Source organism: Lipotes vexillifer, unplaced genomic scaffold, assembly GCF_000442215.2.
Source record: "Lipotes vexillifer unplaced genomic scaffold, Lipotes_vexillifer_v1.1 scaffold1122, whole genome shotgun sequence".
Lineage (NCBI taxonomy): Eukaryota > Metazoa > Chordata > Mammalia > Artiodactyla > Lipotidae > Lipotes > Lipotes vexillifer.
The window spans coordinates 466,586-486,938 of record NW_006798649.1 but is presented as its reverse complement, the minus strand read 5'-3'; the positions used below and the strand labels follow the sequence as shown (position 1 = coordinate 486,938).

General features: G+C 50.1%; 1 protein-coding gene across 1 annotated transcript in view; it reads left to right on the top strand.

Annotated features, from left to right (window-relative positions):
- Positions 1-15,313: 15,313 nt before the first annotated feature.
- The window catches only part of PLEKHA6 (pleckstrin homology domain containing A6), a 119,098-nt gene continuing 114,058 nt past the window's right edge, over positions 15,314-20,353 (top strand). The window contains exon 1 of the mRNA XM_007470658.1: positions 15,314-15,535. The gene's annotated coding sequence lies outside the window, so the exon portion shown is untranslated. The remainder of the gene's footprint in view (positions 15,536-20,353) is intronic.

Genomic DNA, 20,353 nt, shown 5'->3' with positions numbered 1-20,353 from the left:
TCAGCAGAGGTGGAGTGGAGGTGGCTGGGGTGCTGCAGAAGGTGAGACAAAACAGGTAGGAGGTGGGCAGCTTCGGAGAGGCCTTGTGTGTTAGGCTAAGGTGTTTGAACTTGATCCCGTAGGTGATGGGAAACCAAAGGAGATTTTAAACAGAGGAGTGACATAGTTAGACCTGTGTTTTAGAAGGAGCTCTCTGGCAGCTGCATGGACGGTGATTTGAGGGCTGAGTAGGGGGGCAAGGGGAAAAACTTGAGGTATGGAAAGCAGTTAGGAGGCAATCACCAAAGTCCAAAAGACTTGAATTAAAGCAGCGAGAATAGAGGGGAAGGGCGGGGAGATGTGGGAGAAATCTTTAGGCGTAGAATTGAGAGTTTCCATTTACTCCCTGAATGTTGGGGAACAAGGGGTGAGAGGGGGAAGAGCTGAAGATAAATCTTAAAATTTTTAACTTGAGTTTAATAGAAATCAGGAGTATGGGAAGAGGAACAGGCTTTAGGGAAAGTACAGGTCCAGCTGGGAAATATTGATTTTGAGGTCCCCACGGGACATTCAGGAAGTGATGTCCCACAGGTGGCTGGGTGTACAGGATAGAGGTTGAAGAGAGAGGCCTGGGCTGGCGAGTCTTCATGTAGAGCTGGGACCACCCCGGAGTGTGTGAGGGAGAAGACAGGAGGGTCCCCAGGCAGCACCGCATTAAAGGAAAGAATAGAGGAAGAGAGGCCAGGCTGGAGGAGACCCAGGGTGCGGAGGTGGGCAGCACCACGGCCAGGGTAGTGTGCCCCCCAGATGGCAAGGAAGAGAGATGTTAAGAAGGAAGGGATGGTCAACCGTGGAAAAGCCAAATGAGCTTAAGACTGGAAAGTGTTTACTGGATTTAGGAACTGGGGGTGTTTAATGACCTCTAGGAAAGTGGTTTCAGGGGAAGGCTGGGAACAGAAACCAGATTGCAGAGGATTGGCTAATGGGAGGCCAGGAAGTGGGGACAGTTAGAAGGAACTAGTTTCGCACAGGGATGTTTGGTCAGTAAGAAGAGGAGCGTGGGAAGAAAGCTAGAAGGGGAGACGGCATTAAGAGAGAGAGAAAGGGTTCAGACTGGAACACACGAACAGGAGTGGGGGCTAAAGTGATGGACCCGAGAGGGAGAGAGAAGTTGAAGATACAAATCTGCGATGCTCAATAGAAAAAGGGTCTAGAAAAGACAGGAGATGATGGAGACTGGGACCCATGCAAAGGGACTAGCCTTCAGTGGGAGAAGGCCACCTTTTCTCCAATGTAGAGGCAAGCATTAAAGGATGGGTGGAAATATGGGTAAAGTTTGAGGGGGAGGTTGAGTGTATTGGGTAGAAGCCTGCCTAATGGTTTCTATTTCTCTTGAGTTAAGAGATGAGATTATCCACTGAGAATGGGTGAGAGGGAGGGGAGGAGAGGCAGGCTTGGGACTTGAGATGGTGGGAAAAGCCTTAGAACACTTGGCAAATGGCAACTGATTGGGGCCCCTGAAGAACATTATAGCTGGTGGATTTGCAATGACCCCAGTCCTCCTGGTTCCACAACTTCCCCACCAGCTCTGGGCTCAAAGGTAGAGTGGAGACGGTCTGTGACTGCGTTGTTTTTCACCAGGGGCTGACGACTGGAGGGTGGGGGAAGGTCGGGGGAGAGGAAGTTGAGGGAATGGTGGGTTGTGCCCACCTCTGTGACCCTGTGATTGTCGGTGATGTCCAGGTGGGGTGGAGATAGATGTGAAGTCTGAAGGAGCCGACAGTGTGAGAGGAAGAAGGGGTCAGGGCCAGAAATCTCAGGGCAGCTGAAGAGGAGGTGTAAGGAGGTGCCCCCCTTCCTTGGCTTCCTCTTCCCCTGCCTCCCAGGACCAAAGCCCAGACCACAGGTCATCTCCAAAGGTGCACATGGCTCCAGAGCTTTGTTTAATAAACTTTGTTTATTCTCTCTTCATCAGAGGGGTGGGTCATCTGGGAACACTTTTCCTGCAGCAGGTGTTCAAACTCAGAGGAAAATTAGTGGAGTCAAGGGAAAAGAAAGCATAAATCCACACAAAGACTTGGACCCGAGTGTTCACAGCAGCTTTATTTGTAATGGCCCAAAATGAAAACAACCCAAATGTCCATCAGCAGGTGAGGGGATGAGCACATGAGGTATATCCTGCAAGGGAATGAACTACTAACACGCGCTAGCACGTGAAAGAAAGAAAAGAAGGAAAGAAGTCAGACAAAGAAGCCTAGTTTGTATGATTCCACGTATATGAAACTCTAAGAACTCCAGAAAATGCAAACGAATTTATAGTAACAGGAAACAGATCTGTTGCTGCGGGGGGATGGGGGAGGATAGGAGCCGGCAGGGTAGGAGACAGGAATTACAAAGGAGCGCCAAGAAAACCTGGAGGGTTCACATCTTGATTTTGGTGATGGTTTCACAGGTGTACAACTATGTCAAAACTTATTAAATTGTACACTTTAAATATGTGCAGTTTATTGTATATCTTACTTTAGTAGAAATTTAGTGGCACCCTTCTTAGTGGAGTTTATTATATTAATGAAGGTATTAATTATTGAGTGGAGTCCTGTCCTGGACCCCAAGGCCCCAGCCTAAAGCCTGGGTGATACAGGTGATCTGGGAATCCTTTCCTCCACATACATCTGGCTCAGGAAATATTGGTGTCCTTGGTTGGTGGGAAAGGTCAATGGACTCATCTGCCATGGCATCTAGAGCCCAGAGGATCTGCACTGCTGGGGAGCCCATCTTGCTGGGAGTGAGATGTTAAAAAGAGCTTGGGTTTTAAGGGGGGCGCATCTAGGTCTGAATCCTGGCCTCATCAATTATTTATTGTATGAACTTGGGCAAATTACTTAACGTCTCTGAACCTCAGATTCATAATCTGTAATATTCCTAATGTGAGGGACCATCGTGAATGATGGTATACAGCCCTGCAGACACTCAGGGACTGTCAATTCACTCAGCCTCCTCTTCTCTTATCCATTGAGAAGCTTCCGTGTACGTCCCACATGGCTTCACCATTCACCTTTAATGTCACCTCCTTCTTGAAGCCTTCATGCTGTACCCCTTCCTTAACTCCATCCAGGGAGTACTCCCTTCTCTGATGGTGAAATGCTCTCTCTGCAGAGCATAGCTATAGTAGGGATTATATAGCTCCTATCACATCATATTCCAAATATCTTTTTACATGTCTGTTTCCCCAGTGAGTTAGACGTTCTTTGAGGTCAGGGATCCAGGATTATAAATCTCTGAATCCCCAGAGTCTGCTCAGTAAATGCTCTGTGAATGTGAGTGAATGAAGGCAGCCTGGGTGCCCCCATGTCAGGTGTCTGGGATCAGACAGTCAGTACTGATGTGAATGTGGAGATGGGTGTCCTCCTCAGAGAAGCCTCTTTTGTATCTGACATGTTCTTTCTGGTCTTCTCTAGCGATGAAGAAAAGTCAACCAGCTGGGTGCACCCTGGTACGGAATCGCCCATCCAGAGTGGACACTCCTCCAGCCCAGGTAAGGATCTCATCTGTCCCTGCCTTTGCAATCCATGAGGAGGCAATGGCTTGAGGTGGCTGTGGGACCCCCCCAACCCTGACTTTCCTTCCGACTTTTCCTTTCTCCATGGACAGACTCAGCTGAGCATTTGGCCCACCATGTGGGGGATTTTGCAGGAGGGTTGACGCTCACCTTGAGGTCTTTTCAAACTTCCAGCCCCATGACTAGTATCTGGGACTGACCTTTGAGGAGAAGGAGCTTACTCCTCTCTCATCCCCCTGCCCAGTCAGAAAATCCCTTCCAACCTGAGAGCTCCCGAACTGGGCAGAACCCTAGCCCCCAGTGCGGTACCATAGAACTTTATGCCATGATGGAAATGTTCTCTTTCTGTGCTGCCCAGTACAGTCACCATGAGCCACATGGGGTTACTGAGCAATTGAAATGTGATTAGTGTGACCTAGGAACTGAATTTTTTATTTAAATTAAATTAAATTTAAATAACCCCACATGACTAGCAGGAGCTGCTTCACATTGAGGGGAACATGAAAGCAAAGGGGACAGGGCCAACATTGATTGCTTACTGTGGAGAAGACTCCATTACTAAGCCTTCAGGGACCTCCCAGCCTAGTGGGGAAGATAGGACCCCTCCGGGCAAAGATGATTTCATTCTCAATTGAAGAGGTGGAGACACCAAGAGTCAGAAGGCCTGGGGTACTTCAAGTGAACAATCCATCCTCCTCTTCGGGATGCCACTATAGACCAATGAGGGGAGGGGTGCGAGCGACAGCGTTGGAAACGCCCTACCCCTCTGGCCTTCCAGCCCTTCACCCAACTACACAGAGTCCTGGTCACTCATGGACATGCTGGGTCAAGGTGTTGACTTGCCCAGAGCCTACTTTCTTTTAGATTCAGGGCTAGAACCATTGTGGTTCTAGAGCCAGAAGGGACTTTAGGGATCATGGAGTCTGACTCCTTCATTTTAAAGGTAGGGAAATGGAAGAGCAGAGAGGAAGTGCCTGGCTCAAGGCCACTCCGTTAATAAGCAAAGCAGCTTTGGGGTTAAATGCATAAGTTCTAGAGACAGAGAGACCTGAGCTCAAATCTTGGCTCAACTTTCTATTAGTGTGGTCTTGAGCAAGTGGTTTAATTCTGGGACTCACCTTCTTAATCCATAAAATGGGGATAGGATTATGAATCTCAAAAGGTTGTAGCACAAATTAGGCAACAGAGTCACTGTCAACAGCGGTGACTGCTATTGTTATTGTCACTATTGTATTTTTGACTTGAAGTGAAGCTTCCTGACCCCAGGGCTGGGGCTGTTTTCTTCTTCTGGGTTGGTGTTGGCTGTTTGCAGTTTGAGTCCATCCAGCTCACCGTGACCCTAGGTAAGGCTAGAGGATGCATGCAAGTCTGTGAGCCAATTCTTTCATTTTTGGCTGCAGCTAACTGGTTGTCCAAGGCTGGGAAGGGGTTAAGATGCCCCTGAAGCTTGCTGGGAGGGCAGCTGCCTTAGCGGGCACTCCGCCTGGACAGGAATATAAGCACTCTTGGTGTTGCCCGGGCAGAGAGGGCAGTGTGGAGGGAAGTTGCTGGAAAAGGCAGGGGACATAATCCACGCTGGCCTCTTTCCCAGGCACATCACACTGGCAGGATTATTTATGGTTCTGACCCAGTGGGGATCCCTCTATTTGGGGAGGCTGCCAACCCACGCCCTTCTGAATGGGAACATCCTCGCACAGGGACAGAGGGGAACAAGTAGCATTTATGGGGCAGCACAGAGGAGAGAATGTGAGCTTTGGAGGCAGCAAACCAGACTCACATCCTGGCCCAGACACTTCCTGTGTGACCTTAAGCAAGTTGATTGACCTCTCTGGGTCTCAGTTTCCTCATCTGTAAAAATGTTTGGGCTGATGCCTATTGTATAATGTTGCTGTGCAGATTAAATATGCTAGTAGTGGTGAAATGTGTACCTTAGAGGAAGGAAGCTCTCACTAAGTGGCAGCTGGTGTTATGATTTCTCTGGACCAAGTCCTGAGAGGGAGGTGGGCCTGCTGGCTGCCCTGCTGCATTGAAGCAGCAGCAGCAAGTATGGAAATACATACCCTTGATACGTAGGGGTGAGTGAAATGAGTGAACAAAAACTGGGCCCACCACTCTGTAGAACCCAAGCCCTGCTTCCCAGCAGCTTGGACCCTAAGGCAGCTGATAACATGGCAGGAGAGATTCAGACCAGCCGTGCATAGCTGTATTTTATAAAACCTCGTACACAAGGTAAACGTTTGAACTGATCAGAAAAGTGGCAGTGATTGTTGAGAGAATCCGCACCTGTTTTGTAATGTGTCAGCCACAGGGCTTTTGCATCCCCAAAGGAACGATATCTACCAGTACCCTGCCTGTCCCCACCTCTGACACTGGATTCTCTCGGGTTTCTCAGAAGACCCCTCCTCTTCTGCCTTGGGTTTGCCAGGGAGGCAAGACTCTGCCAGGGTGGCTGTTTTGGGAGGGTGGGCAGAGGTAGAGGCTAACAGAGTGCTCTTTGGAGAAGGAGGGGCTGTGTCTCTCTGGAGCTGTCCAGCAGGGGCTGCGCCCACCTGGAGGACTGCCTAGGCGCTTCCGAGCCAAGGTCAGCTTCTTTGGCTATTCAGTCCTCTCTTGTTTTGCAAGTCAGTGATTCTCCATTCTGAGCATTTTCATGGATAAATTTTTTCGGAGGTAGTATTAAGAAAAAAATTTTTGAAGTCTCTTCATTTTTTCTGGGACTGATTTTCTGGTCCTTGGTGTCTTGTCCAGAAGCAACAGAATCTGGAGGTAATAACACTGGTCTGGGATTTGAAGACTCGAGTCCTGGTCTAATCTTGGGTGCTAATTATCCATAAGGTCTGGGGCAAGTGACCCACCCTTGGCACCAGCTTCTGTTTCTGTGATATAAGCAGGGGTGATCCTGAGGACCCTTCCAGGGCAATCATCTATGCATTCACTGCTATATCCCTGGGGGCCAGCACAGGGCCTGGCACAGAGTAGATGCTCAATAAAAGTTTGTTGAATGGGGGGCTTCCCTGGTGGCGCAGTGGTTGAGAGTCCGCCTGCCGATGCAGGGGACATGGGTTCGTGCCCCGGTCCGGGAAGATCCCACATGCCGCGGAGCGGCTGGGCCTGTGAGCCATGGCCGCTGAGCCTGCGCATCCGGAGCCTGTGCTCCGCAACGGGAGGGGCCACAACAGTGAGAGGCCCGCGTACCGCAAAAAAAGAAAAGTTTGTTGAATGAATGAGCAAAGCCTGCAAAGCAGTGATCTCTTTGGTCACTTTACTGCTCATTGATGGGGGATGTCCCCTGCACTGCCATCTCTCTTATTTGCTGGAAACACAGACTGATAAAAATAGTGGACGGAAAAGGGTGAAATTGTTGGTTTGAACACTACTGGCTTATCTATGAAATTTCCTAGTTCTCCTGGCCCCCATCCTTCCAGAGTGCAGATTGGGCTTGTGGAAGAGAGGGTGATTTTGTGATCTTGCTTCCTCACAGGTTTGCCCAAGGGCTGGGAGATGGATTCCACCCAGGAGGGAGCTGTGTATTTCATCAAGTGAGTAAAATGAAGTTTCTTTCTGGTCTTGCTGTTGGTTCTACCTTTGTCTTTGTACCTGATGCCTCCTTGGGCAGGGAGATAGTTAAAGGGTCTTGCTGGAGGCCTTGCTTGGGTCTGTGAATGGCCAAGCGATGTCAAAGCTTCCAAGTGAGCACTGCAGATAAAGCCCAGGGTGTGTGTGTGTGTGTCTGTGTGTCTGTGTGTCTGTGTGTATGTTCATCCAAGAGAGCCAGTGTCAGTCATGGGAGTTTTTCTGAGATGGGGTGGGGAGGGGTGAGTGGAGCTCTGGGCTGGGCTATGTGGCTGGGAGGGACAGAGTAGACGAAAGAGGCTGTTCTAGAAGGAGATGAAACGGTGTGTCATGAGAGGTGGGAAGTGGAGCTGGTTGGAGGGAAGGTGTGAGCCCAGCAGGTCAGGTGGTGGCAAGGTGGACAACGTCACTCTTGCCCTCCTGGATGGGGGCATTTGCCATCCTGGGGGTGGCGGGTGTGTGTCTGGGCTCTGTGTTCCCTTCGGGGGTTGGTCAGAGCCCTCTGTCGGCTGGGGTAGCTCGTGTTCTTGGCAACTTAAGGTGCACCTGGGAAAGCTGCCTGGATGTAACCTTGGAAGCAGAAGGGGGGTGCTCCACATCTACCCAGCTAGACTTATTTTCCTCTGCCTTGGCCTGGGTCTCTCCACCCTCCAACCGGGCTGGGTCCCAGCTTTGTTCCAACGGGTGAGGCAGGCGTGCTCAGGCCTGCAGGGCTGGTGGAGAGCAGCTGCACGAACACCGGCGCCCGCAGAGGGAGCCCTCACCCAGCCGGCGAGGGAGGACCTCCTTCCCGCCCTCCCTTCCTCCTCGCCTTCCTTGTCTGTGCTATGAGAGGTCCTCTTTCCATCTCCCACCTCAAGACCAGCCAGCACTTACATCAGCTCGGCTGTTAACCATATTCTTAAACAAAAGCAACAACAAAAATGGACAAATTATCCATTTTGGAAGTTGTTTTGATATGACATGGCTCTTATAGCCTGAGCTTTTCCCGAAATTGAGCCAAACTCCTTGCTTCAGTTAAGACTTACTTCTTTTCTCCTTGAAGATACCATCTTAGTATTCCTTTGTGTGTGCCTGGTTCTTGAGATCATTTATGAAGCACTTATTTATTTATTTATTTATTTATTTATTTATTTATTTATGGCAGTGTTAGGTCTTTGTTGCTGCATGCGGGCTTCTCTAGCTGTGGTGAGCAGGGGCTACACTTCGTTGCGGTGCACGGGTTTCTCATTGTGGTGGCTTCTCTTGTTGCAGAGCACGGGCTCTAGGCACGTGGGCTTCAGTAATTGCAGTTCAGTAGTTGTGGCACATGGGCTTCAGTAGTTGTGGCTCACAGGCTCTAGAGCACAGGGTCAGTAGTTGTGGCGCATGGGCTTAGTTGCTCTGTGGCGTGTGGCATCTTCCTGAACCAGGGCTCAAACCCGTGTCCCCTGCATTGGCAGGCGGATTCTTAACCACTGCGCCACAGGGAAGTCCCTTATGAAGCACTTTCACGTGTATTTTTTTTTGGCTGCATGTCATGCAGGATCTTAATTCCCCGACCAGGGATGGAACCCATGCCCCCTGCAGTGGAAGCATGGAGTCTTAACCACTGGACTGCCAGGAGGTCCTGAACTTTCACATGTATTACCTCATCTCATCAGTCTTTAAAAACTACTATGGTCTGGCCTTGTTCCCCTCGCTGCCCTCATCTCCCGCAACTGGGCAGCTGTGCTGATTTTCATCTTTCTTCTCCATCAGGCCAAACTCACTTTTACCTCAGGACCTTTGCATTTGCTGTTCCCTCCGCCTGGGTGCACTTTCCTCCTTTTTTTTTTTTTTTTTTTGCGGTACGTGGGCCTCTCACTGTTGCAGCCTCTCCCGTTGCGGAGCACAGGCTCCGGACGCGCAGGCTCAGCGGCCATGGCTTTCGGGCCCAGCCATTCCGCGGCATGTGGGATCTTCCCGGACCGGGGCACGAACCCGCGTCCCCTGCATCAACAGGCGGACTCCCAACCGCTGTGCCACCAGGGAAGCCCACATTCCTCCTATTTTGTACATCTGGCTCCTACTTAACATTGAGCTCAAGTGTCATGTTCGCAGCGGACCTTTCCTGATGACCCCACTGAAGTTCCCTCCTGCTCCTCCTTAGTCCCCCATATTTTTCTTCATAGCACCTACTGCTACCTGAAAGGTTTTTGTTTATGTATTCCATTACTTATTTTATTGTTGGTGTCCCCCACTGCTGTGTCAACCCTGAGAGCAGATTCTGGCTATTTTGTGTTCCACTCTGTCCTGGAGCCTTTCTGGCACAAGATAGGAACCCAATATTTGGTGCAATGAATGAATGAATGAAAAATGTTGGGAGAGAAACAATAGAGGCATAATTAATTCCTCTCTACCAGCCCAGAGCATTCTCCTCAGCACCCCCAATTCAGCCTTTCCAGTCCTGAACTCATTGCCTTCCCATCACCAGCACTGGTTCCATCTTTGTCAGAAGTGCCACCAAAGCAGGACCTTCAGGCCCCTCCCCCATAGGTCCTATCAATTTTCCTCCTAAATATCTCTCAACGCACCCACTTCTCATCATCCCCATGGCCACCACCTAAGTTCGTGCCCCCATCGGCTCTCACCTGGATCATTCTGCATCTTTCCAACTCATCTTCCTGCCTCCAGGCCATACTGCTTGCAAGAGTGCTTTTTTCTTTCTTTTTCCTCTTCTTTCTTTCTTTCTTTATTTCTTTTTCTTTCTTTTTCTCTCTCTCTCCTCTCTCTCCCCCCAACTCTGTCTCCCTCCCTCTCTCCATCTCTCTCTCTCCCTCTCTCTCTCTCTCTCTCTCTGTCTCTCTCTCTCTCTTTCATTTTGGCTGCACCAGGTCTTAGTTTCGGCATGCATGAGGGATCTAGTTCCCTGGCCAGGGATGAAACCCAGGCACCCTGCATCGGGAGCACAAAGTCTTACCCACTGGACCACCAGGGAAATCCCAAACGTGCTTTTTTCTACAATGCAAATTTGGTCATATCATTCTCATTTAGACACCTTTCATGCTTCCCATCAGTTATAGGATAAAATCTAAATTCCTTTCTCAGGCACTTGAAAGGGCTTTGTAATCTGGCTCCGGCCCACCTTCTCCAGCCTCCCCCCACACCCCATTTTGACAGACTAAATCGCTTGTGGTTCCCTTAGCACACACCTCCATTCCATGCCCCCAGCCTTTCTTAGTGGAATCCCTCCTCTAACATGGCTTGTGTCCACCTGTGAACACTTGCTCTTCCTTCAAGACTCTGCTCATTGTGTCACTTGTTCAGGAGAGCCCACCTGTATTGTAATTCTTTGTTTACACGTGTCATTTTCTCTAGATCAGTGGTTCACAAACTTGAGTGTGCATCAAAATCATCTGGAGGGCTTGTCAAAACAGATTGCTTGGCCCCAGCCATAGAGTTTCTGATTCAGAGGGTCTGAGACTCTGCACCTCTAACAGGTTCCCGGGTTATGCTACTGCTGCTGCTCTGGGGACCACACTTTGAGAACTACTGGTCTAGAATGAAAACTCATCAAGGGCAGAGGGGACATAAGGCGGCTGTAAGGTCCGGAAACATAGACAATATGATTTCATTTTGTATTGTGATGAAATGTCAGCTATCCTATCATGCATTCGCATCATTCCCAGATTTGGTGACCACTCTGCACACCAGGAGCAGCTGTGGCCACTCTCAGAGCTGAGAGCTTTACTACATTTACAACTCATTCAATCCTCGAACGGCTTTATGAAGGAGGTACTGTCATCTCTAACCGTTTGAGAAATTAAGGAAAAAACCGAAACTGAGTAAATGCTTGTTCAATGTCATGAAGCTTGTAGAAAGCAAAGCTGTGATTCAGCCTCACGTCTGCCTGATTTCATAGGCTGGGCTCTTAGCATAATGCCACAGCTGCGTCCAGCATCCTCGGTGCCTTTCTTGGACAAGGGAGGCATCAGTAACCCCTGACTGAATGAGTGAGTGAGTGAATGAATGAATGATTCTGGCCCACTCTCCTTATTTTCACAGTTCCCTGCACAATCAATTCCTTACAAAGGTTTATGACATTCGGTTGGTGGGTGAGTTAGAAACTGAGGACCTCAGACATGGATCCCAAGAGGTAATAATAAAAGTCAGATAATATAACTTGGGAAGCTGGTTTTCTCCTTCTCCTTCTTGTGTGGTTGAGTCAAATTTCAATGAGCAAATACTGCTATTTGCCTGGCGTCAGACAAGTATGATAATTGTGTGTCAATAAACTCTTTCCTTCATAGTGCTTGGGAGGTGATTCTCATGTTTCCACAGCGGATGTCATTGCTCAAGCCTGCCTGCAGTTCTAAAGGGGTCATTTACCAGAAGGGGTGGTGCAGGGAGAAGAGAAAAAGCAAAGGGTTAAAATGTGGGTAAAACCCCTTGCAAGCCTGTATGCATGTACCACATATGTCCACTGGAGGACACCAAAGCACACATGACCGGCCCCGCTAAGGCCTGTAAAGGGTTGGCTCGGTGGTGACTCCTCAGGCTGATTGGGTGGGTCCTTCCAGAGCTGATAGGGCCATCTTGACCATCCTCTGCCACATCTCAACCACTATGGGGCTGGTAGACTTCTTTCTGTTGCTTAAAGATCTGGCTATGTAACACCCATCCTTGATTTTCTCTGGCCCCTGACTCCTTCCCCTGCTTCCTGCTAAAGCAGCCAGCTATGGAGCTTGCCAATTCTGTCTCCAAGAGTGCGTCTCTCTTCAGTTGGCAAAGAGAGCGATAAGGCAGGGACGCTTTCTGCAGAACCACACCCCTGATAACCCTTGTTCCCAATCTGGGCCCCACTGCTCCTCCCCACTGGTACGGTGCCCCCATGGGCCATGCCGGCCTGGCCTGGCACCTCCTCCATCTCAGGGAGTCCCACCCAGCCGCTGTCACTTCCTTGTTCTCGTCTGAATACTTCCTCCAAGAAGGGGCCAGAATGGGTTCTCTGCACCTGTGCCTCTGCTCAGTCGGGTGTGGCTCAGCGCTTTGCCAGGGTCTGTGGGGGGGTGGGCGTGCAGGAGCCCAGGGCTCTGCCCCCAGGACTCGAGGGCTGGGCCACCGTGAGTCATCAATATAGACCCCAACCTGTGGGACCCGAAAAGAGGCAGTGTCCCAGGAAGTATGGTAGAGCTTCAAGAGCTGTTCTGTTGTCTCCAAAGAGCAGACAAGACAAAGGAGAAAGGCCCCAGGGCAGTAAATCTGCTAATTAGTGACCCGACTGGCTCTGCTTTCAGAAAGGCAAATAATACCCCAGAACAGTAAAGCATGAGACAGATGAAGAGAAAGGTGGTGCATGGTATGTGGCTCAGGGCAGAGAAGCCCCATTTGCAGATGAGGAAAACTGAGGTTCAGCAAATTTTCTTAAACTGGAGTTCAAATAAGTTTTGAATCACTGTTAGGATATGGCAGAACCAAGATGTGAATGTGGTTCTGACTCCAAAGTCCATCTGCACTATACAAGTATTGTCCTCACTATTTGTAGAGGGACCAGGATTCTGACAGCTCGCTCTACTCCGCCCGCAGCGCAGAGAAATTTATGATGCAATTCAGCATTTATTCATCCATCTATTCAGGCAACCAATAAATATTTTTAAAGCATTTCTAATGCACTAGGCACTGTGTTAGGCGCAGAGCATACAGCAATGGAAACGGTCCCAATCCCAGTGCGGCAGTCAGGTAGCTTGTTCAAACTCCCTCGGCTGGTTGAGGATGGACCTAGGGCTCAAACTCAGGTAGGTCCTGAAAGATAACTCATCATATGGGGCTCCTTTTTTCTGCTCCCCAATTGGTACCTTCTTGCAGGAAGAGAGCCATCTGGACGTGGCCAGTGAGGAAAGGGCAGGGCATATTTGAGGGGTAACGAATCAATCAATTTAGTGGCCACCAAGACTGTGAGGTGAGGGGTGGCGATGACACTTGAAAGGCAGGGAGGACCCGAGTGTTTAGAGACTGTGAATCCGTGACTGAGAGTTTTGCACTTTCTCTTCCAAGCGCTGGAGGCCATGGATTCCAGAGCAGAGAATGGACAGAGTCACAGAGGCACTTTCTTTGGAATGTTCTCCCTCACACCCCCTCCTCACACCCTCCCCACCTGAGTCTTTCAGATAAGTCTCGCTTCTCCTCTGCTGGGTTAACAGAAAGAGAATTTAGATTTGGCGAAGGTCAACTATTTTCTCAGCTTCACCTCACCCATCCTTGTTGGACCTCTAAGACTCTCCTGCTGCAGCATCTCCCCCGCCTCGCTCCCCAAAGCGAAGGCTCTGCTCCCACAGCCATCCTCCCTCGGCCTCTCATGCCCCCACAGCCACCAGATCTCCGAGAAGCATCAACACTTCTGGCTCTGGCCTCTTGGAGGACCCAGGGGACTCATCTGCAGCCCTTGCCCTCCATCTGCCAGAGAGAAAACCCTCCCCGTAGGCCCGTCTCCTGCCCTTTCCAGCTGTCTGAAGATTTTGTGGGATGGAGGCTGGGGTCCTTGTCCCCTTTCCCACCTTCTCTGTCCCCTCCTGGATGCTGTACTCTCTTGCCCCAGCCTTACTTCACTCCATTGGGTCTTCGAGGCCAGAGATCCCTCAGAGCCCCATATCTTTGTCTGGCTGGGAGCCAGCTCTCCCCCGGCCTGTACTGGGCAGCCTTGCCAAGTCCTGGAGAGTCGGGGCAGGTAGGTTAGGCTTAATCGGTGCTGCCTGCACTGGGCCTGCATCCAGGACTTCTCTGCCCCTTCAGCTGGGTTGAACTCAGCATCTCAGCTGTGGTGGGGTGTGACCTAGGGATCCCCCTCCCCACTACAGCTGCAGGCAAGTGCATGCTATTCTAACCTGGGATCCCCAGGTCCAGCCTGGCCTGCTCTAGGGTGGGAAGGATGGTCATTCCAGTAGCTCCCTCTGGGGTGTGTGGGAGAGGGGTGTAGATCAGATCCCCTTAACACTCCCCTTCCCTCGCTCCTCCTGGACCCTGGGAGGAACTCTGTGCTCCTGCACCTTCCATAGTAGATTCTTTTTAAAGATAAAGGCTTCAGTTGGTGAAAATGAAGCTTACACTCAGATCACAGTAAAAGAGACCCATGGAGAAGGGAAATGGTTGTATTTAAGTGAAGAGAGGCTTATTTTTTAAAAATCAAGTTCATTCAAATAAACATTCAGGAAAGATCTAATAATCATGTGGGTGGGTGCTGGCAGCTGCCCTTATCTAGCCCCTGCTTACTGAAATATTTCTTTGTTCAGAAGTGACCCCAGGAACTCACTGGGGTCTCCAGCTTCTGGGTCTCAGGGGCAGGTAGGACTGAGACCCGGTGAGCCTGCCTGGAAGTTCCCGTGGGAATACTCCATTTTCTTTCCATCTTTCTGATCCTGGCTATGAAACTCAGTGTTTCTCCTGCACTTAGTTATTGCCACAGAGAATCTTTCCAGCATCCACAGAAATGTGAAGAGAAGGAAACTGAGGCAGAGAGAGAGGGGTCGGGGGCAAGGGAGAGAAGAAGGGAGAGAGAGAGATCTCTGAATGGCATGGGCTTTTCTACAGCAGAAACAGGGCTGAAATCCTATTAGCTGAAGCCCTCCTTTCTGCCTCTGACCCTCAATAATGCAAAACAGAGGTACTCCCAGCATCCTTGCCCAAGGTCATTGGAGACCAATTTGGGCTGAGGACCTAGAAGGTCCTGACATCTTGTAACGGACTCCAGTCAGCTCCAAACATGATTTCTTTAAATTCGCTGTGTGGGGTGGGGGGATGTGAGGGCACTAGGACTCTGGCCAAGGCCTCCTGACACCCAGAGACACGCCCATCTCTTGGGTAGACAGCCATGGAGACAAAAGACAACCACAGGCAGGCCTGGTGAGGCCCCAGATGCCAGCCCCCTGGGCAACTTTTGGCTCCCTGTGCTCTGGTGGGAGGACTGCAAAATGCAGCTTACACAGACGGTGGCCCAGATCCCCTTTGGGGGGCAGTCTCATCGCAGTGGTGGAAGGCCAGGAAGGCTGTGCTGAGGTACTCTGTTCTCACCCAGGCAGGCAGCATGGGTGGTTAACAGCTTGTCGCTGGTGTGGATGGAGTTAAAGCTTTCTGGGGACTATTTACTCCTGATCCTAAGTGACAGCTCGGGGAGGGAGAGTCACGTGGCCCTGAAATCCCCTCGGGAGACGATGGAGCATGCCCAGCTGCTTCTGCCTGGGAAAGATACTGGATTCTGCAGTCACCACAACAGCATCCTCTCCCTGCGCCAGGGACCTGCCAGCTGGAGAGATGACTGATTAGACCACATCAGATCCGAGCCCTGCTCCTCAGAAGGGGGGCCCAGGGGTGGGGAGGAGGACCCCAGCCGGCCTGAGCTGCGGGGAGGGGCGCCTGAGGGCTCAGAGAGTTACAGCTTTTCAGCGCCGGGCTCACACACCTCAGAAGCCGGTGAGTCTGTTTTGATGCATCATATAGATGAGGTGGGAGGAGGAAGGTTGGGCTCAGGTCAGGGCTGGCAGCCCGCCCGCCGTGTGAGTCTGGGTTGCTGGCACTGCGGAGCCACTGCCTTCCGCATCCCTCATTCTTGGCAGTGATACTTAGGGATCATAGATGCTGAGAATGTTAATTATAGCCCTCTCTGTGCCCCCACCCCCACCTCCAGAACCCCCAGTAAGGGCTAATGTTGTCTGAATTGATCACATTTGAACCGCATCTCCTGAGTGAGGCCAGCTTTGGGGCTGCCAGCTTCCTAGGGTTCAGCTGGGGCCCCCAGCCTGGCTAGAGCAAAGAGGCCAGCCCCACCCTGCTTCTAATCTTGCCAGAACAGTGAGTTTAAGGCCAGCAGGAAGGAGAGATGGGGGTGTGGTCTGGGGGTCAGGCTCAGGTCAGCCCCAGGGACCCACCTCCTCAGTGTGGGAGGGGTCAGGGTGTGTCTTTTATGGGTCAGAGGTTGGGGCTTGGGGCTGCTGAGGCTCTTGAATTCCTAGGAGGCGTCTGACCTCTGGGGTCTCGGGTTTAGCCCTGAAGGAGCTGGAGCCGGATATGTGAGCCTGGGGGGATGGGTTTATAACGGTAGGGCCAGGCTGCAGCTAGCAGAGCCTCGGGCTTATTGTGTGAGGCTCTGGGCAAAGGTTGAGGAACTGGCAGGGTGGGGTGTTGAGAGGTGGAGCGGGGGCGCTGAGGGGGAGTTAGACGGGGACGGCGGAGGGAGAAGGGAGGAGAGGCTATAGGCACCTCCTTAGGGGAGATGCTTCTTGCAACCACAGGCAAGCAGCGGAAGGGAAGAGAGGGGGCTGCAACCTGGAACCTGGGAGGGCCAGGGATGGGAGAGCCAGGAACGAGGGAGCCAGCCCTAGGGCGCAGGGCTGGGGCGGTCTGAGCGACTGAGGGGAAGGTGGTGGGACGAGGATGGACTCAGAGTCAAAGGGGGTCACGGCCTTCAAGGCTTTGCAGCTCCTTCCCCATCCCTATAGTCCTCTCGCCCACAGTCTGGCTCCCCTGAGGGTCTCCTGCACGTGGGGGTGGGAGCCCTGGTTGGACTGTCTCTTCCTGAGCCTGCTGTCCAGACGGCCACAGGGACATCGCAGGCAGCTGCCCTACGAATCCCCTAAATTCTGGCTTCCAGGCGCCTCTGCAGGAGCATGGAGCTTGGGGGATCCTGTGGGCTCCCACCTCAGAGCACTGCATCTCAGCTCGGGCAGGAGATGAGCAGATTCCGCTGGCAGAGCGCAGGTGGGAGGGAGGACCCACAGAGGCCCAGCCTCTCCCCCCCGCACAGGCGAGGCCTCCCTGGAGGAGCCAGACAGTGGCCTGAGGCTGGAGCCATCTCCAGGTGGGGCGGCCGGGGGGCGAGCCTGGCACTGCCTGACAGAAAACAAGTGCTCTCTGTGTCCTCACCAGGGCACAGAGTGCTAGGCTGCAGATATGAATTATTAAAAGTCTTTGGCTTTCCAATCAACGGCGAGGTGCTAATGTGTTAGCGCGGCTGTGTAATTAATCCTGGCTGCGGCTGCACAGGCTCGAGACAATGGGGGCCTTTTTTTTTTCCTTTTGCCGGGTTTGGCTTTTTTTCCTTCTTCACAGAAAGGTGATGGTGCAGGACGCATTACACAGATAATTACTTTTAACGTGTCTGCCTGGATTATTGAGTTGGATTCTTCCTGCTCGGTGGAAATGAAGTAATTACCGAGGAAGTCAGTGAGCAGGCAGCCGCGTGGCCTGGGCTGACACACGGGCCTGATGGGCCTGAGCCCGTTTCCTCTTGTCTTCCTCCCTGGCCTGCTGTGGGTCCCCTGAGGCCTTGGCACTGAGCCTGTGGGCCCCCCAGAGGAGGGTCAGGAGGAGGGAGCTTGCAGCAGGGCGTCGGGGAGAGCTTGCTGAGCAGTGGGGGCTGCGGGCCGTAGCAGTGGGTCCTGGCTTTGAGAGGTTTCCCATGGTGTGCTGAGCTCTGGGCTGAGGTGCTTGGACATCAGTGCATTAGTGAGATGACTTTGGCAGGCCAGTCTCCAACCAGTTAAAAAAAAGCCCACATATTTAATGAGGAAAGAACACACTTTGGGAAACATTTAAAATAACAGTGAGCAGAGGGGAAGCGCGTTGAGGATAGGCCGAGTGGGACCCTTTCCTCGGCAATCACTCAGTCCAGATGGGCGCCTGCTCTGCGCCCACAGCTCCAGACGCCCTCCAAGCCCAGACCAGCCCTCTGTGGCCTCCCTGAGGGGAGCGCCATCCTCTCCTGGATAATTCCAGCGACGGGGAGTTCATTACCTCACCAGGCTGCCTGCTCCAAGGTTAGAACATTCTATATGGAATCAAATCTGCCCGCTTCTGTGTTCTGCCCTTTGGTTTTGATTCTTTGAAGCAGCACAGAGCAAGTCAGCTCTCTTTCCCACAGTGATAAAGATGGTTTTCTTCATATTTAAAATAGTGTATAATAGCCTTTGGATGTGATGTATTTTATGTAATCATATTTGTATCGGACATTTAGGTGGTTACCCTTATTTTCCTTTTACAAATAACACAACATGGTCATTTGTGCCTGAGGCTTTTCCTGTATTTTGGATTATTTCCTTAGAATAAATCCCAAGACATAGAATTAATGTGATGAAGGGTATACATTTAAAAAATTACTATTCTGTGAGTATAAAAGTAGTACATAGTTATTAAAAATGTAGAAAAACACATAAAGAAAAGATTAAGATTATGTGTAATTCTCTCAGAGGTTTAGTGTATAATTTTAACATTTTGGTGTATATATGTTTTTATGAATCCATGCACAGACATGTGACTATATTTATTATCAAAATACTGTTAAAATTTTGGACCAAGCATATGTTTTTTTCACTTAAATAAAAAGCATTTTTCCACGTCATTAAGTATTCTTTTACAACATCGTTTTAAGTGACTGTCTGGTATTTCATTATATACCTATTCTATTTATTTGTTTGTTTAATTGGCCCCTATGTTAAACTATGTGTTTCCAGTTTGTCATTTTTATAAACAATGCTACAATGAACATATAAATATCTGAATCTTTACACATATCAATGATTTTTTTCCTTAGGTTACATTTCCAGAAATGGAATTCCTATGTTTTAAAATATTTTGACATATTTTGCCACTTCCTTGTTCGAAAGTACTAATTTCCATTCCCAGTAGCTGTGTATAAGAATGCCTTTTTTTGCATGAGCGTCAGCATTGACAGTTATAACTTTTTCACTGTTTTAATTCATTGTTTTAATCCATTTGTTTGATTAGTAGTGAGTTTTAAAATTTTAAAAAGAGGTTTTAAAGTATGAAGGGTCCATCTGTTGTCATTTGTTTGTTCAAGTCTTTGCCTTTTCTTAAAAAACAATTTAGTGCAGTTGTCAAGATCGCAGTTATGGGGCCAAACTCAGGTTGAATCTGGGCTCTGCCACTTACTAGGGATATGGGCTTGACCGTGATTTAATCTCTCTGTGCCTCACTTTCTCCATCTGTAAAATGAAGATAATAATGTACCTTATCTCATAGACTTCTTGTGAAGATAAATGAGGTCACATATGTAAACCACATAGAATCATGCTGAGCAGAGTAAGTGATAAATGTGTTTGTTATTATCCTACTATTGTTGATTTGCATGAGAAACATATATATCTGAAGCCAGTATCATGATTCCCCTCCCCCCAAATCCCCCAAGTCTCCGTGTTTGAGGCTAGATGCCTCCAGTGACCGCCACCCCCTTCTCCTCAAACTCTCCGGGTGCTTCACCCCAGGCTTGGTCTCACCAGCACATAGCATAGTGAGACAGCCACTCCCCATTCCCAGGGTAATCCCCTGGAATGTCACACTCTGTAGCTTCTTCTAGCAGGTGCCTGAACAAGGGAGTTTGGCTCCTCTGGTGTCTTCTGGCTCCCCTCCTCCAGCCGCCCAGTCCCCCTGCCCAACCCCTCACACACTGCCAGGTGCACATCCTCTCTTGATCCCGGCAAACCTACCCAGACTGTTCCCCATTCCTTTGAGCCTTCTTTGCACTTTCCAAAGTAGCACTAGCTGATCTGATAAACTAATTCTGGTCCATGTGTTAATAAGAGAGAGTCAGTGCACTGCCTGCTGGGGTGTAGAGAGAATGCCCAGCTGGAATTTGAAGACATGGATTCAAATCCTGGTCCAAATTAGCAACTGTATGATTTGTAGCAAATTGCTTAATCTCGCTGAGCTTTTGTTTCTTGGTCTGAAAAATGGGGTTAGTATCACTATCTGCTTACCTAGTTATTAGCTAGATAAGTAATATATATGCAAGTGATTTGTAAACTGCAAATAATTACACAAATGTCAGTTATTATTAGACATGGTATTTGAACAATGTATATCAGAAGGCAATGCTTTAACTCAAAGGTCAGACAGATGCCGAGGTGGGTCAGTAGGAAATATGTTTAGGGCAGATGGTATCCAGGGTGACTGTCAAATCCTCCCAGGTCATTTAGTCTCTGTAAAGGGTTGGTCCTTATTGTGTGAACCCAGGATATAGGGCTGGGCAAGTCAACAATGATCTGACAAACATGGATGGATGCTGAGGCTTTCCTCCTGCAGGGCTTGGGAACCCCCTCTTGTGGGAGGTGAGGTCCCTCCCTAGCTCTGACATCACCAAGTCCACTCAGTCTGGCTCATCATTACCTGAGAACCCAAGTCTATAATTGCAGGTGCCAATTTGCTTTTAATTAGCCTAATGCTTGCAATTAGCTTGTTAAATTCAACCTGGCCTCTGGTGGTGAGGTCATTTTTCTG